The sequence below is a fragment of the Anas acuta genome, chromosome 1, assembly GCF_963932015.1.
Source record: "Anas acuta chromosome 1, bAnaAcu1.1, whole genome shotgun sequence".
Classification (NCBI taxonomy): domain Eukaryota; kingdom Metazoa; phylum Chordata; class Aves; order Anseriformes; family Anatidae; genus Anas; species Anas acuta.
The window spans coordinates 131,326,455-131,343,933 of record NC_088979.1 but is presented as its reverse complement, the minus strand read 5'-3'; the positions used below and the strand labels follow the sequence as shown (position 1 = coordinate 131,343,933).

The 17,479-nt window shown below is 37.0% G+C and overlaps 1 protein-coding gene across 8 annotated transcripts in view; it reads left to right on the top strand.

Annotated features, from left to right (window-relative positions):
- The window catches only part of SCUBE1 (signal peptide, CUB domain and EGF like domain containing 1), a 255,507-nt gene that overhangs the window by 175,125 nt on the left and 62,903 nt on the right, over positions 1–17,479 (top strand). The gene's annotated exons all lie outside the window — the stretch shown is intronic.

The window sequence follows — 17,479 nt, the reverse complement described above, 5'->3', positions numbered from 1 at the left end:
CCATTTCTGCTCCTTCAAAACATTAAAAGGAGTTAGTTATAAAGGAAAACCAAAGCAACATTTATTAGATCTAAACCTTGCAGCTAATGCTCAGCTTTTACTGTTTCAAAGACATCATAAGAACCTTGGCATTTTGTCCTTCATGCTGAGGATACAGGGAGGGAGAACAGCAAAGAGCATCTGATACCACTGTCAGCATCTGTTCTCAGTTAAGGAGACAGGGACAGTTCTCAAATACCCCTGCAGAATGACACTTGATGGTACTGTGCACGTAAGTAGTTTTGCATACATGCTTGCAGGACTGTAAGTAGTTTTGCATACATGCTTGCAGTTTTGCATACATGCTTGCAACATGCTTGTTGACTCCATCAACTATTTTCCCTTGTCCAGAAGGACATTGCATATATTGTCGTCATGGAGAATACTTTTTGTCACTCAGTGACTTAGCATAAACTGACCTAACTTGCTAAGAAACTACTGGGACTTTTTTTCTTCAAAGTAACCAGAAATGTCAGAATATCTCCAGTTCAGGCCTTGATGTTACTTAAAATAGTAAAACCCACAAAAAATAAACAGAAAATGTGTGGTTTTCTCTTGCACCAGGCTGAAAACTCCCAGTGCTTGGGCATGATTCTATTAGTATTTATAGAAATAACAGTCCATTTGCTTGTTTATTTGAAAATAAAACATTTAAACTGCCATTGCACACAATTTTAATAGTTAAGAGTGAGTACACATTAAAACTCCGTTGTTTTAGTTCAAGCCACATAAAAATAAATCTTCATTTTTAAAGGCAGACTAACTAAGCCATATCTGAGCAGTAGCCGCGATTCCACCGAGTGCCTAAAAAGGAAGCATTTTAATGCTGTAACATACACCTAGGATGATCATAATGTTTATTATTGAAACTACATCATGAAAAAAAAAAAAAAAAAAAGAATTCTAAATTTAGAAGTCTGACCATAGAGCTAACACAAAACAATATTTATATAATAATCAAATCTATAATTAGTGCTACAGACAAAATGAAAAGTCCAACTGATCCTCAAACCAAATACCATAGCTTTAAGCTCTTTCACGTTTGTCTTCATTCTCCCTTTTTTATAAGAAAATAAGAGAAACAGAATCTGTATTTTTATGATTTTGCAGATACATTTTTACTTAAAATAAATAGCAAATTGAAATTCCCTCATATGGTTGAACAAACCAACCAGGTCATTTCTTTTTAACATTTATTGACATTTTGGGAAATGCTTGTCATCATAAAATAGTAAAATGTATGTTTTTCATTTAATTTAACTGAAATTAATAATATTTTTGTAATGTATTACACTGTGAGATTTCTGAGCTAGATTCTACTTCCCTGAAGCCCAAGTAACTTCCCATTTAAATCTGTGAAGAATCATGCTCTTAAAATGACCAATGAAGCTGCTTCTGTAGATTATGCAGACAACCATTAGTCAGGACTGCTCCACGAGATTTACATCTTCTGACTGCAATAGTGAGCATTCTGGCAGAGCAAAATTGACGCCTTCTCTGCTTCTCCGGCTTATAGGAAGAGCCCAGAAAAGGCTGGAGTGGAAAAGTTCAGTGTTCACACATTTTTTCCCATGAATTTCGTAGGAAACAAAAGAAAAGAGTGATCTTCTCAAGTTTTTGATTTTGTTTTTTTTTTTTTTTTTTCTTTTTGTTCTGCTTGATTTGACTGCACTACTCTTTCTTGTATATACAGTACATTGTTCCGTCTCTCTGTAACAATCATATCTGTGTGGTAAGAGTAATGGACTACCTATTGAGTGCCCATTGAAGCATCTTCAGGTATCATAGAGTTATCACATCCTGTCTTTCATGCACAGAGTTTCAAAGCCTATCAAATGTGGCAGCATCTCCAAGGGAGGTTTTACATAAAAGCATGATGTTAAGAAAGGTTATATTTTTAAATATGGGAGAAAGATTATCTATTAAAGGAAAACAAGAGAGGCAAGACATGTAAGAAAAGGTGAGAGAAATTGGAGGGATAATTAATGTATTCAGCAAAAAATGCAATTGGGGGTTGAGCAAAATGATTATCATGTTTAGGTTGAATTTAGCAAAATAATGTCTACCAAAAATAATGTTTTTATTGGGAAGTCTATGATTTTTTAGTCCATTTTGGCATTTCCCTTTCTATGGCATTTAACACAGTACAACTACTATTTGAAATTATGTATTTGCTGAGATTGAAGAGGCTTAAATAAGACTCAGAGAAACATCTGAACTGTTGAGTACTCCAAGGGGGGCATTATGCAATTTACTAATCTGTAGTTTTAACTCACTAGTAGGTGATTGCCTCAATAGGCAATTGTGTTTTTACGATATTGGTATTTTACGGAAATCTGTTGCCTGTTGCCTGTTTTCTTCCTTTTTTTTTTTTTTTTTTAATCAGAGATTCAGATATATTAAAGAACATTTTTATTTTTACATTCATGAAATAAATATGCGTATTTTGAAAATAACAAAAATTCTTAGTTGACTCATGTAATGGAAAAAGAGTTTGCTGTTCAATATGTACACAGTTTTTGTTTGTTTGTTTGTTTCTGTTTAGTAGTTTGGAAGTTCATTAACAGTTTAGTGTAGAAAAAATACAAGTTTTCATGAAAAAAAAAAAAATCCCAGGAAAGAGTTTGTAATTCTTTAAACATAACTAATTGTTCCACACTTTCTTTGCTATACCATAATTCAAATTCTATAGTTTTTTCATTAAAGCTGGGATTCAAACCACAGAGTAAAAAACTGAGTTGGGACTGAAGTGCTGGTATTTCTCCTGGCTCTTTCCCAATATAGCAGAGAATGGAGGCTGCGGGAAAGCAAGTTCCAAGTATTGCAAGGGACCTATCTTCAGTGGCTTTGTGCATCAACCTCTTTCACAGGCCCAGTGGGAAATGGGAGTTTAGTGGACCTCAAAGAATCAGGCTCCCTTAGTTAATGCAGAGTGCAGTCTGGTCTATATCAAATGTCAATAAAATAATGAAAAATCATTGTGAATAAAGTCTTACCATGGTGTATGTACAGGTAGCAGCATAGCCAATAGGAGTACTGCTGTAGAGGAAGATTATTTTGGTTTCTGGGAGCTGAAGAGGGGAGCTTGAAAAATCTTTTTTTATCTCTGATTCTTTCTCCCTTACACATTGCTACTTATGTGATCTCATGTTGAAATATGAGCAAAAGTGCTGTCTGTGATATAGGTAGAGGAACCTTCAGTTACATGAATGGTGACTGGGACACAGATTCATTAACATTTTACTGTTCTTTAATTAGTTTCAAATTTTCTCAGCTGGGTTGGTGCAGAATAGAAAATGATTCTTTTTTCCCTTCAGCTTTCTAATCAGGTGTTAGCCTTGTCTGTTAGTAAGCCAAACCATGCAGACCATTGTCAACTAACAAAAGAGGCATGTCCCAGACGGAAAGAATTCCATATCCACCTTCTTATTAATGTTATTTAATTTCTCCTGCCATCATAATTCGGTGATCCCAGCTTGATACTGAGTTGATTTTATGCCGTTGATTATTGTGCTATGCATGCCAAAACAGTGTGTAGTTCGTTTCCTTAGATGCCTACCAAGTCATGCCACAGAAGTCAGCTAACACAGACAGAAAGGGAGACACAAGATTAAAAGACGTAGTGGCCCAAGATGCTTATTGCTCATTGCTTCCTATCCATTTTTTAATTTTCCCTGTCTTGTGTGTATCGGAGTTCTCCAGTTCCTTGCTCCCTCGCTTGTTGGTACCTGTGCACCTTTCCTGCTGAGTACCCATTTCATGTATTCAGCCATAATTTGCTCTCAGTGAGAAGATTCATCACTTCAACATTTTAATTATATTAAATAGAATCTATGTAGCTGATAAAGTGGAAGATTCATTTGAGAAAAACCTGTGGGGTTCAAGAGGACTGAAGTCAGACTAGTTTATTTTCTGAACTGTTTAAATCCAGCTGCCAAACTGTATTGAACAACAACAACAAAAAAGGGGGGTCAGGGAGTTGTTTTGTGGGCTCTAAGAAGCAATTAGGGCAAGGGCTTCTGGCAAGGTGTAAAATGTAGAAGTGTGGCATCAGCCATCTCTGCCTCAGGGATATGACAAAGAAACTGTGCCCCCTGAGGCACTCCTGTGCCCCAGAGTAATGCAGCTTCTGAGCACTGTACACAAAGATACAGTCTGTGCAGGGTGCAGTACTCTCCAAATTCCTAGACTCAAATGGCAGAGTGAATATAATTCTAAAGCAGGAGAATAAAAGCATAACTGGATTTCTAGATGTCTGGAACAAAAGCCACATCTTAAATATGGCTTTTCTGTAAAGCATCTAACTTTGCAGTGGCCCATAGATTTTTTTGCAATAGTAGCAAGATGTGTATTATTTTGATTAGCTAACATGCTATTTTGCTTCACTTTCACAGTCAGGCTTGACAGTAGGGTTTTGGGGAGGTAGGTCCTCAGCTGGGCCAAAATGTGCTTGATTTTAGTAGCACTGTGATGTTACATCAATAACGTTGCTAAATACAACAGTATTAATTTCTGCACACAAACAGAACTTTGCCAAGCCTAGGTGATCTTACAGACGTGTATTTAGAAGACAGAAAGGTCCATGCACATCTACACCTAAGGATGGGACATTTTATTTACTGTTCTACACTAAGTAAGCCCTTCTTAGCCCTCTGGCGTATTTAGCTAGAGCAGTGTTATGCTGGGGTTATGTGACTGGATGTTGTTTAGGCAAACATTTCTTCTTCCTGCTGTCTCATTGTCATGGTTACCCAGCAATGTGGTGTGCTCTCTACTTCTTTGAAACAGGCCCCCATCCTTTTGCAATCAGATGCAGCAGAGAAATGTGTCACTTACATGCTTAAATACTTGACTCTCCTGCAGTGGGAGCATCAGAAATGCCTTATCATTGACTGGTTTATCCACTAACTCAACTCTGTAACCTTCCTTATCATTAAGCAATCTATAAGTGAAAACCGGGAGCATAATGACTACTGAACTATTTCAGTCAAACGACCTAATCAAAGTTTACTGAAATAGAAGATAATTTTTATATTGGCTTTATTAGATTGACATAGCAATTTCACATTTTTATCATTCTTAATTGCAGCCTATTATGTCAGGAGAATGCATTTTAAATTATTTTTTGATTAAAAAAAAAAAAAAAAAAGAAAAAAAGAAGAAAACCCAGAAGTTCATTAAATTTTGAAAATGAAATTGTTTCTGTCAGGAAAGGTTTTGTTATGGAATGAATTTCAATGAAGCAGACTACATTGTGTTTTGTTAAATATGAACTGAAAGGTTTCATTAAATTAAATGTGTAAAATTAATGCTTGGATCAGTTTGGTACAAGAATCTGACTCAAATGTTGAAGGCTTTCCCCTCTTTTCACTCAGAACACACTAACACAAAGTGAAAAGCTCACAATGAACAGTTTAGCTGGCTAATTTGGCTTCATTTCCTGGCTATAAAATATCTGTGAACAGTTATGATTTCCTCCATCATTCCATTAGTCAAAATTACTTAAAATTTGTGTTTTGTTTTGTTTTGTTTTGTTTTGTTTTCTCTAAATTGGATTAAATTGACAAAATTGCATCTTGTCAATCCCAATCAATTTATATGAAACTCGAAATTGTTTCCTCATTTTTTTAAAAGGAACACCAGGAGTTGTAAGTTACTTGTATTGTTTACCATTAGTAAGATGCAGTTGTTAGTTGGTTACGTCAACTATTGGCTCACTTGAGTTACGATTCTATTTTATTTGACTGTGATTGATTTGATAATCAGAGTAGTATATTTTTTCACAGATTGCTTAAATGGGGAACTTTCTGCAGTAGGAGTAATTATCTATGATGAACTAACATTTTGTTTTGTATATATGCCTGACTCAGCATTCTTTTTGCATGCCAGTAAAAGTTACAGAATTTACAGAAAAGTTATTACATGACAGTAAAATATATCTCTGTGCAAGATAACCCATGTGAAATACATGCATCAATCAAATTTACAGCAAGCCAGATGTAACTAAAGTGGCACGTACAACCATACTTTTCACATCATGTAGGTGACTCAGTGCCCTTAGAATCAAGTCCATAGGTTTGGAGCAGGTCTTCTGAACTAAAATTTGTCTCACCTAAGAGACGTATGCAAGACAGGCACAAATAAATACATATGATTTTTTTTTTCTTTGGGCATTGTTCTAGTGTTCTTTCTTAATACAAAAAATACAAAAAGCTTTCCTTGGGTTTGATTCCCACAGAAAATTCATAGACTTCTGTTTAAATGAGACCATCCTTTTAATAAAGCTATACATAACTTTTTCATAAATGCATAAGCAGCATTAGAGAAGACATCACTAAAACAGCATGCTGAAAACTACCCCTGAGTTTTCTGCTGGGGTGCATAGCTTCAATTTGAAGGTGCACAGCCACATAATTTAGTTACTTACCTTCTGAATAGCTTCAAGCAATGTAAATTCACAAAGGACCTAAACTTTCACCTGCAAAATTCTATAGTGCCTGAATTTCTGCCAGTGTCTGAGGTGCATACTAAGTCAAATTCCAGTTACCCTAAGCTCAAATCTGAATTACAATGGAAAATTGATCTTTCTTTCTTGGTTTACTTGCTCTGGCAGGCATTCCCATGCTTAGTAAGTCAGAAAGGTTGTGAAAGGTTGTTTTCTGCTCATCTATGACTGGAACAGTTACTTGGAGGGAGATAGCATGGCAATCTGCCTTTCACTGCAGGAAATGTAGGATTTGAAAAACAGTCTCATATGCATTTGCAAGCACACTAGCTGCAGGTCTGATAAGTATGAAGGAACTTTCTCTTCAGAGGGAAGAAGGGAAAAATATATAGATATATATATTGATAATAGTAAACCAAGAAGATGACTCATACCCATTAATGTCTAGAAGGAACCATTGTCACTTCAATTCAGCATGAAGTGGGTAGGAATCTGTGCGTAACCTTTCTCTCTGCTGTCTCTGCAATATTTCCTACTGATTTTGCCTTTAGTAGTCACGTTATAGCTACATGAACATAGTGAGCCAAGGTGGTTAAACACCTAATCTCAGATTAAGAATTACATTGGATTCACTAAAATACCATGCTGCATAGCTGTTCTTGTCCTCCCTGTTACATACATTCAAGTATGTTAGCATTTTAAATTAAAATGATTTTGAATGGTCTCCCGAAGAGTTGAAACTTCTAGAGGTTACCTATAGAAGCAAAACTGTTCATAGCTGCCTGGACTACTACTACTTGAGATTGGCATATATACTTTCTCTGCGTCCCCCATTAGCACTGTTCTTTAGTGTGATACCGGTCCGCAGATAGTCCGCACAACGAAAAGACTACTGGTGTTAGTGTCAATAGATGGATTAGCACCCAGAGCAGGTCCTGAGACATAAAAAAACAGCTTTTTTCCAGCTCACCTTTCTCTAGCAGCATGATGGTGAATCACGTTTTTTCACACATCTGTTTAGCTTCTTCCCCATTGGACACATACTGCTTTTGCAAAACATAAGTATTTGAGCCATTAGCCATGATGGGCTATTAGCATTTTCCAGTGATCCTTCTTGAAAAAAGGAAAAAGCATATATACAAATGGCATGAAAGAATAAACTGAAATGAAGTAAGCTGCTGTCAGTCATGACTCCATTGCAGTCAGAGTGGTGTGGCACCAGCAAATATCTGCATAAATGTCAACCACAAGGTTACAGCACCAGTGAGTTTTTTAAACAGGATCTCTGGCAAAGCCAGAAAGGGCAGAGGCCTTTGTTTTATTACCTTTTCTTCTGATTCATTTCCCTTGATAATAGCAGAACCTGAAATGGCCTATACTTCAGCGATGCTTCTTTAAGATAACTTACATAGTTAATAAGGCAGTTGTACTCATGATTTTAGTATTAGTTTATACCATTGCTACTTGATGGCAGCCTAATTTGGTGTATAGCACATTAAATTTTGCTAACGTTCTGCTGATATGTTGCCTTATGTTCATAGTTTGGTTTGGAAGTAGTATATAGAAAATGGTCCTTTTGCCTTACTCAGTCAAGGTACAGTGATGACTAGTGAGAGCAGGTTCTCATTTAAGCTAATAAATAGCTTTTCTTGCTGCACATACATAAAGCTATCTGGGTTGGATTGCTGTATTCCAGAGCAATCATATGCATGTTCCTCAAAGCCTGTGAATAGTTAACTAAGGGAAAGACAAAATTTTGCAAATGGAAACAGATTGAGACACAGTGAGTGTTTGGACCCTCTGAAGAGGCTGACCTGAGCAAATGGAGCCATGGTTTCTTGGAGTGGCTAGTGAAAAAAAAAGGTTTTTAGGTGATCAGCTAGATAAAATTCAGTTGTTTTAGGGGAAGATTCTCAGACATTTCAGCAAGCTGGATCTTTGTGGGATTTCAAGTTGAGAACCTCAAAAAAAAAAAAAAAAAAAAAAAAGTAATTAAAAATTACTAGTTCACTTTTAAAACAGAGGTTGTTATTCTCAGGTCTTTGTATAGATTACACCTTCTGCCATTCTTCCTTTGATCCCCAAGGCCCATTTTGTTCCTGACATGGATACCAAGCTAGAACCTCTGTCCTTTCTTCTGTGCATCAGCTCTCAGTGAGCACTGACTTCGATTTTACACCTCATGCCTTTTACTTCTCTCAGGAATCACGCAATTTCCCATTTTTTTAGAATATGGTCAGAATTTGTGACCCTGAGGTAAAAGAAGTGTATCAGCTTTGGTCATTCCTAATGGGATGAGAAGTCTTTCATTATATAGCTAAGGTACCTCCTTAAAAATCTGTGCACTGGGAGATAACATGGAACAGCTGGCATGCTCTGAACTCTGATCCTATTGCAATAACATGCTCATAAGTGCATGCAAATAGCCTAATCCCAGCCTATAGGATATCTACCTTACTTGCCTTGAAAGTCCATCTGAATTGGGTTAGCTGTTCCACTTCCCTTCAGTGTCTGACCAGTGAGTCTTGAGAAAGAGACTGTTCTTAATCTCAACAATAGAAACAAAATATAAGGAAAGAGTAGATGTTATTACAGTGGTGCAAACAGGCCCATGTTCTCCCTTCATACGTGGTAGTTGATGCAGCATAAAATTCTAGTCCCTCTTTGGTTTCCTTCTACCTGCTGTGTCACTCTCTAAGAAGAACTTCCTACTCCACAGAAATCAAACATCCTGGATTTTTATCAACACCAGGCCCTATCCTGTTTCTCAAAGCCCGTCTGCAAGCTGAGTATGTGTTGTCTGTTAACAGCCCTTAAGTGTTTACTTCAGTAACTTCAGTTTACTTCAGTGGTTTATTCTGAGTCCTTCTTTCTCCGTGATAGCTTTCTCCCTGCTTCTCAACAACTTAAACCTAGAGTAAACTTCTGAATAGTCAAATCATGATCTAGTTTTCATAATTCATTATATAGCAACTCTACTTCCATCAGAGCCCTTACATGATTCTGCTTTCAAGCTATAGCAACTTACCCTCCCAGTGTTTGTAAGGAGAAATAAGTTCATGTTCAAATATAAATGCCATTTAAGTTTGCTTCTCCATACATGTAAGTAAAAAGCTATCAGAAAACAGAAGAGGTCAGATATGATCACACTCCACTACAACCATGAATCAAAACAAAAAAATAACTTTGGCCTCTCCATGCTGAACACAATGGAATGAGAAAGAGCTGAAGTTGAATTTATAACAATGAATTTATTTACTGTTGAAGCAAACCCAAGGTCTCACCAACTTTGTAGTTTGCAGGAGTTGAAAGGGTTTGAATCAAATACAAATCTTGTGGTTAAGGCCCATCTTTTATTCTAAAAACAAGAAAAAAAATCAAATGCAAAAACCTCTTATGTATTTGCATACATAAACTGTATGATGCAGAGGGGTGAATGGTCAGAGGAACATACTTGCCTTGTGTGAGAAGTCAGCACCTAAATAAATTCATGAACATGACAATGACGTGAAGAAAGATGGTAATGGAAATGAAGGTTCTCCAGTAACTAGACTTGTGCTTTTAGGAGGAACAAAAATAGTCACCTTCTGTATAGCTCTATGTTACACAAATTAAATGTGCAATTAAACGTACAATTAAAACTGGCTGAATTTTCTATAGAATGTCTTCTGGCAAACAAGTTCTGACAATTTTACAGTGCTTCTGCATAGTTAAAGGACAAGGTCACGTGTCATTTTCAGGAAGCAAGCAGATAGCTTCTTGGTAAAGGCAGCATGGACTGTGTGAATCTCAAACTGTTTTTTTGATATATAGAAATGGACAGATTTTCTGGATAGATGTTGCAGCAACAGCAAAGGATCTACCTGCCTTTCCCCTTTCCTAATCCACTGCTTCTGACAAAACCCTTATTAAGAAAATAGAGGTGTTTGTGCCAAAGAGGCAACCAAAGGCAGCTAATTGGTGATTTAGGAGTGTGAAAAAATGGATGCAGCTACTTAACTGAAGAAAAGAGTAAAGAAAAAGCAACATTAAACTAGAGGAAAATTAAGATTTTTGTCATGAAAACAGCAGTCGTGTTGTGTTTGAGTACTGGTGAGAATTTCTGAGAATGCATGCTTTGTGACATCTTTGGGAAAGGAGAGAAGACCATGTCAGAGTGCAATCCAGTAAATGTTTCTACACAGGATTCCTTGACATATGAACAAACTGTATACATGGGCTATACTGCAGAGATAATGGGTGGACTTGTAGTTGATGGAGGAAGAAGCAAAGGAAATTTTCAATATTTGTTACATAGAGGAGACAAAAGGAAGATTAAAGACAAAATGGAATACTAAACAAGAGAGGCAGTTTTGAAATTATTTTTGTTGTTTTGGTAGGACTTGAACAAGCTGCAAGATAATCTGTATCTGAGAAAACTCATAAAGCTCAGAATTCAGAGAGGGAAAACTGGTGGAAGAACAGTGGTCAAGTTCAGTTTATCAGAGAAGCTGCTTGTTTTAGAAAAGATAGCGATGACAAGAAAATCAGACTAGAGCACAATCTCACAAGGTAGCTACAAAAACATTTTCAAGATATCTACCAAAACGTGGATTAAAGAAGCAAACATGAAAGCCTGACTGCAATAGCCTTATTGCTGAGGCCACACTCATTTTATGTGATTATACCAATGTTAACCAGTCTCAAGACAAAGAACAAATAGGATCAACCTAATGTGAGGAAAATGGTAACAACATCTGGCAGGCAGCTGCAGCTTCTCAGTGAAGAGCTCTATGTCATGCCCAAAGAAGGGGCTGTAGTCATCTGGCCCAGCACTGCTGCTGTGGAAACAACTGTTTCAAGACTGAAAAGACTGAGAGGTGACTGGATTCTGCTTTTTTCCCCACTTTTTTGAAGAAAACAGAGATTTGACTGTTGTCATTGCAAAGGCTAATCTGGCATGTGATTGGATGATAGACCATCTGACCAAGAGACAGAGGGAGGCACAGAGAAAGGAGAAAGGTGGGCAGAGGTGGTGGTGAGACCATAATGTGGTAGAGAAGAAGACGTTGGAGAGAGAAAGAGATGCTTGTCACCAAGAGGAAATACGCAGCATTTTGCAGGGAGAAAGCATAGAAAATATTTGGTGATAGGTGGCTGCAAGTGATAAGAAGCCTAGAGAAGGAAGGAATCAGAAAAGTGAGGACTGGACATTGACTGATGGGTATATATTTTGAGAGAGCAGCAGAACAATTAATTTTAGATTAATTTTAGACATAATCTGACCCAGATTTTCTAAGAGAGAAGTGACATTCCAGGTCACAGTGAGGAAAAATGAAGTGATAAACCCATGGGATTTAAAAAATTAGGGGAAATTAAAATTTTAAATAACAACACAGGTAAAAGAAGAAAACAGGATGGCAGGCAATTAAAAAAAAATAGAAGAAAGAAAGAAAGAAAAAAAAAAGAATTGGTGGAGAACAGAATCTAAGAAATAGAACCGTGAGTAACATCTGCCTTCTAACTGTTGCTGTAACTTTATCTAATTCAGACTTTGTGAAACTTCCACTGCTCCTTCCCTTTCTGGGGGATTGCCTTTTTTTAGGTTTAAGACATTCAATTCATTTGTCTGGTGTACACTCGGTCATGACAGACAAATTTAATATAACAGATTATCTTCCATTAAAAAATTGCAGACTTGGGTCAGCTGCCATGTAACTCATTCAGTTTCATTCCTTCACAAGGTTTCCATCTATCCTCACAAAATAAATTCATGTGTACTAACTTAGGGTTTTTTCATGAGTAGGCAATATCCCTGCTCCCTGGAAACTTGCAGTTGTTATTTGTCTTTGTGAACCTCCCCTTTGAAAATGCCAAATCATTCAAATTAATGCTTGGGAGGGTCATATTTTGCATTTCAGTTGTTGAAAAGACCTTAAATTTATTCAGTAATATAAAGGTCCCTGAGGAAGAGCAACCACAGTTTATTATGTAAAAATGTACGGTGCTTTCTGTAATTTGGGAGTTGACTGCTCACATAATCATAGCTACCAACATTCAAAACTTACAGTACTTTTTTTCATTTTTTTTTTTTCATCATAAATTACAGCTTGTTTTTTATATGGCCAGATCCTGCTCTCAGTAAAGTATTTGTCTTCCATGGTACAGAACTGATCCTTGGTTGGGTGAAGAAATGTCTTCCAAAAGTTTTGGAGGGTTAATGTTTGGTCACCAGCCAATTTTCTTTGATTCATTATCAGCAATAAGGGATTTGAGTTATCATGGGTTAATAGTATTCAGCTGTCTTTTTCAGCAACAGTACCTTTATCATAGTAAAGCCAACACAATTTCAATGGGATTTTAGGGAGAGCATCAGTATCTTCAACTGTCCTTATCCAATACCAATTTCATTTTTTAATTGTATTTAATTAAATCAAACATAAGTACAGCAATTTTTAGGTGCCAGTTGAGATTCTTGAAAATAAACATGCATCTTCCTGAGCAAGCAACAATTCCAAGGAGAAAAATGAAAATAACTAACAGTTAAGGTAAATTAAGCTAATATGCTAAGTCTGGAGATTCTTTTCTCTTTGTCCAGTAGTGCCCAGCTTTCTCACCAGCCCCATGCTCTTCATTGAGATTGCATGGAGAAATTAAATACTGTTAGAGCAAGGCACTGTTTTTTAGTGAGACAGAGTACAGAGAAGTTGCCCAAGTGTGTTAGCTCAGACAGTTTTGTATTTTCTACTTCTTTTTTTTTTTTTTTTAATGTTTTTAGGAGACACTGAATTAATTCCTTTACTGTAGTCATTGATTGTAACCTTCAGCAACTTGTATAGTTCTTTTCTGTCTCAGCTCTTCCTGCATATAGAAGATAAGAATTAAATATAGAATTATTATGGTATAGTGTCTATATGAATAATTAAAGTAGAGAAGTAGTCAGCCCTATATATTTGCACAATTCTGTACCACCGTTTTAAACGCAGCCTCCAATTCTACATATAAACTGTCGTTATTGCCATCAGAGTCTAATGTACTTAACTTTCCAGATGCTTTGTACCAGAGAGACATTATTTGTTGTCCCCAGGTACAGTCAGGAATCCTAATTGTATACGTATCTCTCTCCAGTGTATTATAGAAAACACTTTGATTAATAAAATCTTACAGAAGGAGGAAAGCTAACTATATTTTCTGTGATCTCTATTGCTTTTGTGTTTTTTTTTTTTTCTTTTTTTTTCTTTTTTTGGTAGTTTTTGCATTTACCTCCACCTAGACTATATTAACTGGAGTACCCTTATCTCTTGATTTCTCCAGTCCCTTTCACATTCTAGCATCACAGTCTTAAGACAGCTTGCACTGTTTGGGTTGGTAGCATTGCACTAACATGTTTTTAAGTTTAAAAAAGAATTCAGTGTTCAGCAAAATTTTAGATGGAAATCCTTTCTTTTAATATTAGATTTAGTAAATCCCTTCCCTTTCACAAATGAAAAATCAGGGTCTAAACTGTTCTGACAGCATTTCTAAGTTTTTTGCTTTCAACGCTTTTTGTATTTTATAAATCTAATTAACTGTAATAAGAAAATAATAGGACATAATGTTTGTTTTACAAGGTGATTGATCTCTTGGCAGCCTAGCAGACTCTTTTATTGATTGGTTGGTGGATAATGCCAGAGTGGATATGTCCTGGAGGAGAATAGCTGACACCTAAATCCATATGTGACAGATTACCATCTGTGTTGGAAGACAAGTTTCTTCATGAAATCGCAAAGATAACAGGTGAAAATAGAAAAAGTGACATGAGAGAAATGTGTTGAAACCTGCCCCAACCCTTCCATGCTCTATAAGCATTTACACAAAGTTCTCTATTTTGTGGGCAGTCTGTTTTCAGGATGAGGGAGATCAAATTTTAATTACACTCATTCCTGTTTGCCCGGTCTAGTTTTAGTTCTGTTAATTAGGAAAATTCCTTGCCTCACAACTTAGCCATAATGCTAATTATACAGATAACCTTCATTTGCTGCCTAGTGGAACTTCGGTTCATTAATGATTATCATACATCACAGTTAATTAGCACTGCGGTAGGGAAAATGAGGATGTCACTGAAGTGCAGAACTCAAATTAGAAGTGCTGTAATATATGCTTTATTTCATTTTATAGCTAAATGATGCAGGAAAGTCACACAAAGAAGTGTTATGTAGCTTTAATGTAATAAAACTGTTAAGATTCTGTGCTTTGAAAGCCTCAAATAGAAAATACTGCATAAATAGAATTATTCCTCCCTGAAACATGCAAAGCATGTTAGAGGCAATGAGCTATGTTTGGAGAGCACAGTCACAGGTAGAGTGGTGGAGCAGCACATGTACTTCTTAAAGTGGAGTACACCTGTACAGTTCTGCACATATTCACAAAATATTCCAGAACAAATCACTCAAAAGCCTAGCCCACAAAGGAAAAACAACTGTAATTTAACGACTCTCTCTTTTTTTTTTTTTTTTTTTTACTGTAAACTACTTTGATTCAAAATGCTTTCTTCAGTTAAATTAATCCGTTTTAAAGCATTGGTCCTGAAAATATTAAGTGATAATTACCAATACCCTGTTACACAAATGGAGTAAAGTAGTTACAACTACTGGAGTAAAGTGTTACAACTTACCAAAACTGCTAGATAAACCCATTGTAAAACTAGAACTAGGACTTCTAACTCTCTGCAATCTACCAGACAGCATTTAGATTTAGGCTTTCTTACAGTAGCACTGAATCCAGTATGTCTGAGGATATGGAATATCCTTAATAAAATATCCCTGGCATACATACAATAGGAAATGTTACTTAGTACATTGCAAGTGTAGCTTAATAGATTATATTTATGTTAATTCCAAATTCCTTAATATATTTCATGTTACATTGAGAGGGGAAAAAAAAGAGAGGAAAATATTTAAATAATTGCAATCTGAGCATTGGTGGTAATGTAGAGCAGCATGTGCTTTGTGCAAGCTTATACTGTTTGACACACTGTCTAAACAAGACCACAGAATCACAGAATTGTCTAGGTTGGAAGAGACCTCAAGATCATTGAGTCCAACCTCTGACCTAACACTAACAGTCCCCACTAAACCATATCCCTAAGCTCTACATCTAAACGTCTTTTAAAGACCTTCAGGGATAGTGACTCTACCACTTCCCTGGGCAGCCAATTCCAATGCCTAACAACCCTCTCAGTAAAGCAGTTCTTCCTAATATCCAACCTAAAACACCCCTGGTGCAACTTTAGCCCATTCCTCCTTGTTCTGTCACCAGGCACATGGGAGAATAGACCAACTCCCACCTCACTACAGCCTCCTTTAACATACTTATAAAGAGTGATAAGGTCGCTCCTGAGCCTCCTTTTCTCCAGGCTGAACAACCCCAGCTCCCTCAGCCACTCCTCATAAGACTTGTTCTCCAGACCCCTCACCAGCTTCATCATCCTTCTCTGGACTTGCTCAAGCACCTCGATGTCCTTCTTGTAGCGAGGGGCCCAAAATTGAACACAGTACTCGAGGTGCGGCCTCACCAGAGCTGAGTACAGGGGGACGATCACTTCCCTAGCCCTGCTGGCCACATTGCTTCTTATGCAAGCCAGGATGCTGTTGGCCTTCTTGGCCACCTGAGCACACTGCTGGCTCATATTCAAGTGACTATCCACCATTACTCCCAGGTCCTTCTCCACCTGGCAGCTTTCCAACCACTCATCTCCCAGCCTGTAGCTCTGCTTGGGGTTGTTGTGCCCCAGGTGCAAGACCTGGCACTTGGCCTTGTTGAACCTCATACAGTTGACCTCAGCCCATCGGTCCAGCCTATCCAGATCCTCCTGCAGAGATAGCCTGTTGGGTTGTGCATGGGGATAGGATTCAAGTGTGGGAGAGTAAATTTGTTTTTCTGTGCCTCTATTTCCCCATCTCTGACAAGGTTAAAGACTTTTGTGGCCTGTTTTATAAAGTACTCTGTGGTCTGCATGCATCACAAAACTAATACCTGTGTCAATAAGACAACAATAGTTATAATGGTTAGGGAATACTAGTGATTTTTAGAAGCATGAGAAAAAGAAAGAAAGAAAAGCAAAGGAAAATATGTGTAAGAATAAGAAGCTAAGAAGAGTTGTCAGACTTCCCACTTCGCAGAAAACCTGTCTATTGATGTCCACTGTATGTTGATAATAGTATTGTTAATCTTAACGTGCTGTCATTAGTAAAAACTAGAAGGGTATGAAGCTTCTGTAATTATTTTAGGTTGATCTTGGAGTATATTATTTTCCTGAAGCTAGGTAGCATTTTTATACTGCAAAGGATTAGGCTGACACAATCAGTTCAAATATTTATCCAGCCATTGAAAGGAGAAGTCTAACTTCTGCCTGTGATGAGGCTTTGGAAACCTCCATATCCATCATTGTTCAAGAGCTAAGGGAAGATTACATATTGATTACCCTTTCCGTTGCATTTAAGCAGCTTATGTGGAAAGCTAAATTCTAAGCTGCTTAAAATCCCTACTTTTTAATTTGTTCTCTGTCTTGTGTGCAGCAAGGCAAACCTTTGCAAGTTTATATGCATATACACACATACATGCACACATACCCTGATCAAAACTAGCTCCTTCTAAACAAGAATCACAATGAGCAGAGCTTAAAAAGGTACAAGTAGAACAGGAACTATCTTTCCCATTATTCTTCACAATGACATGAAAACAAAAATAACAGAATGTCAGTTACCTCTAATCAAATTGTGGCTATGCGAGTAAATTCTGTGTTTTTTCATTGGTCTTTTGTTTTCTGTTTCTGCACGTGTCCCATCTGTGCAGGGAGCATCAGTTGGTGTTTGTACATCAGTAGCTTGTATGAGCAAGGTATCATTTAACAGCATAGACTTACTGCATTAAGAGAAATTGTTTTGGATTTCATTGATAATGCACTGAAAGTCCATCAGGCCTCCTAGTCTGAAATGACCAGCACATTGTCTGAGCACTGATTGTCAGGGCATTTTG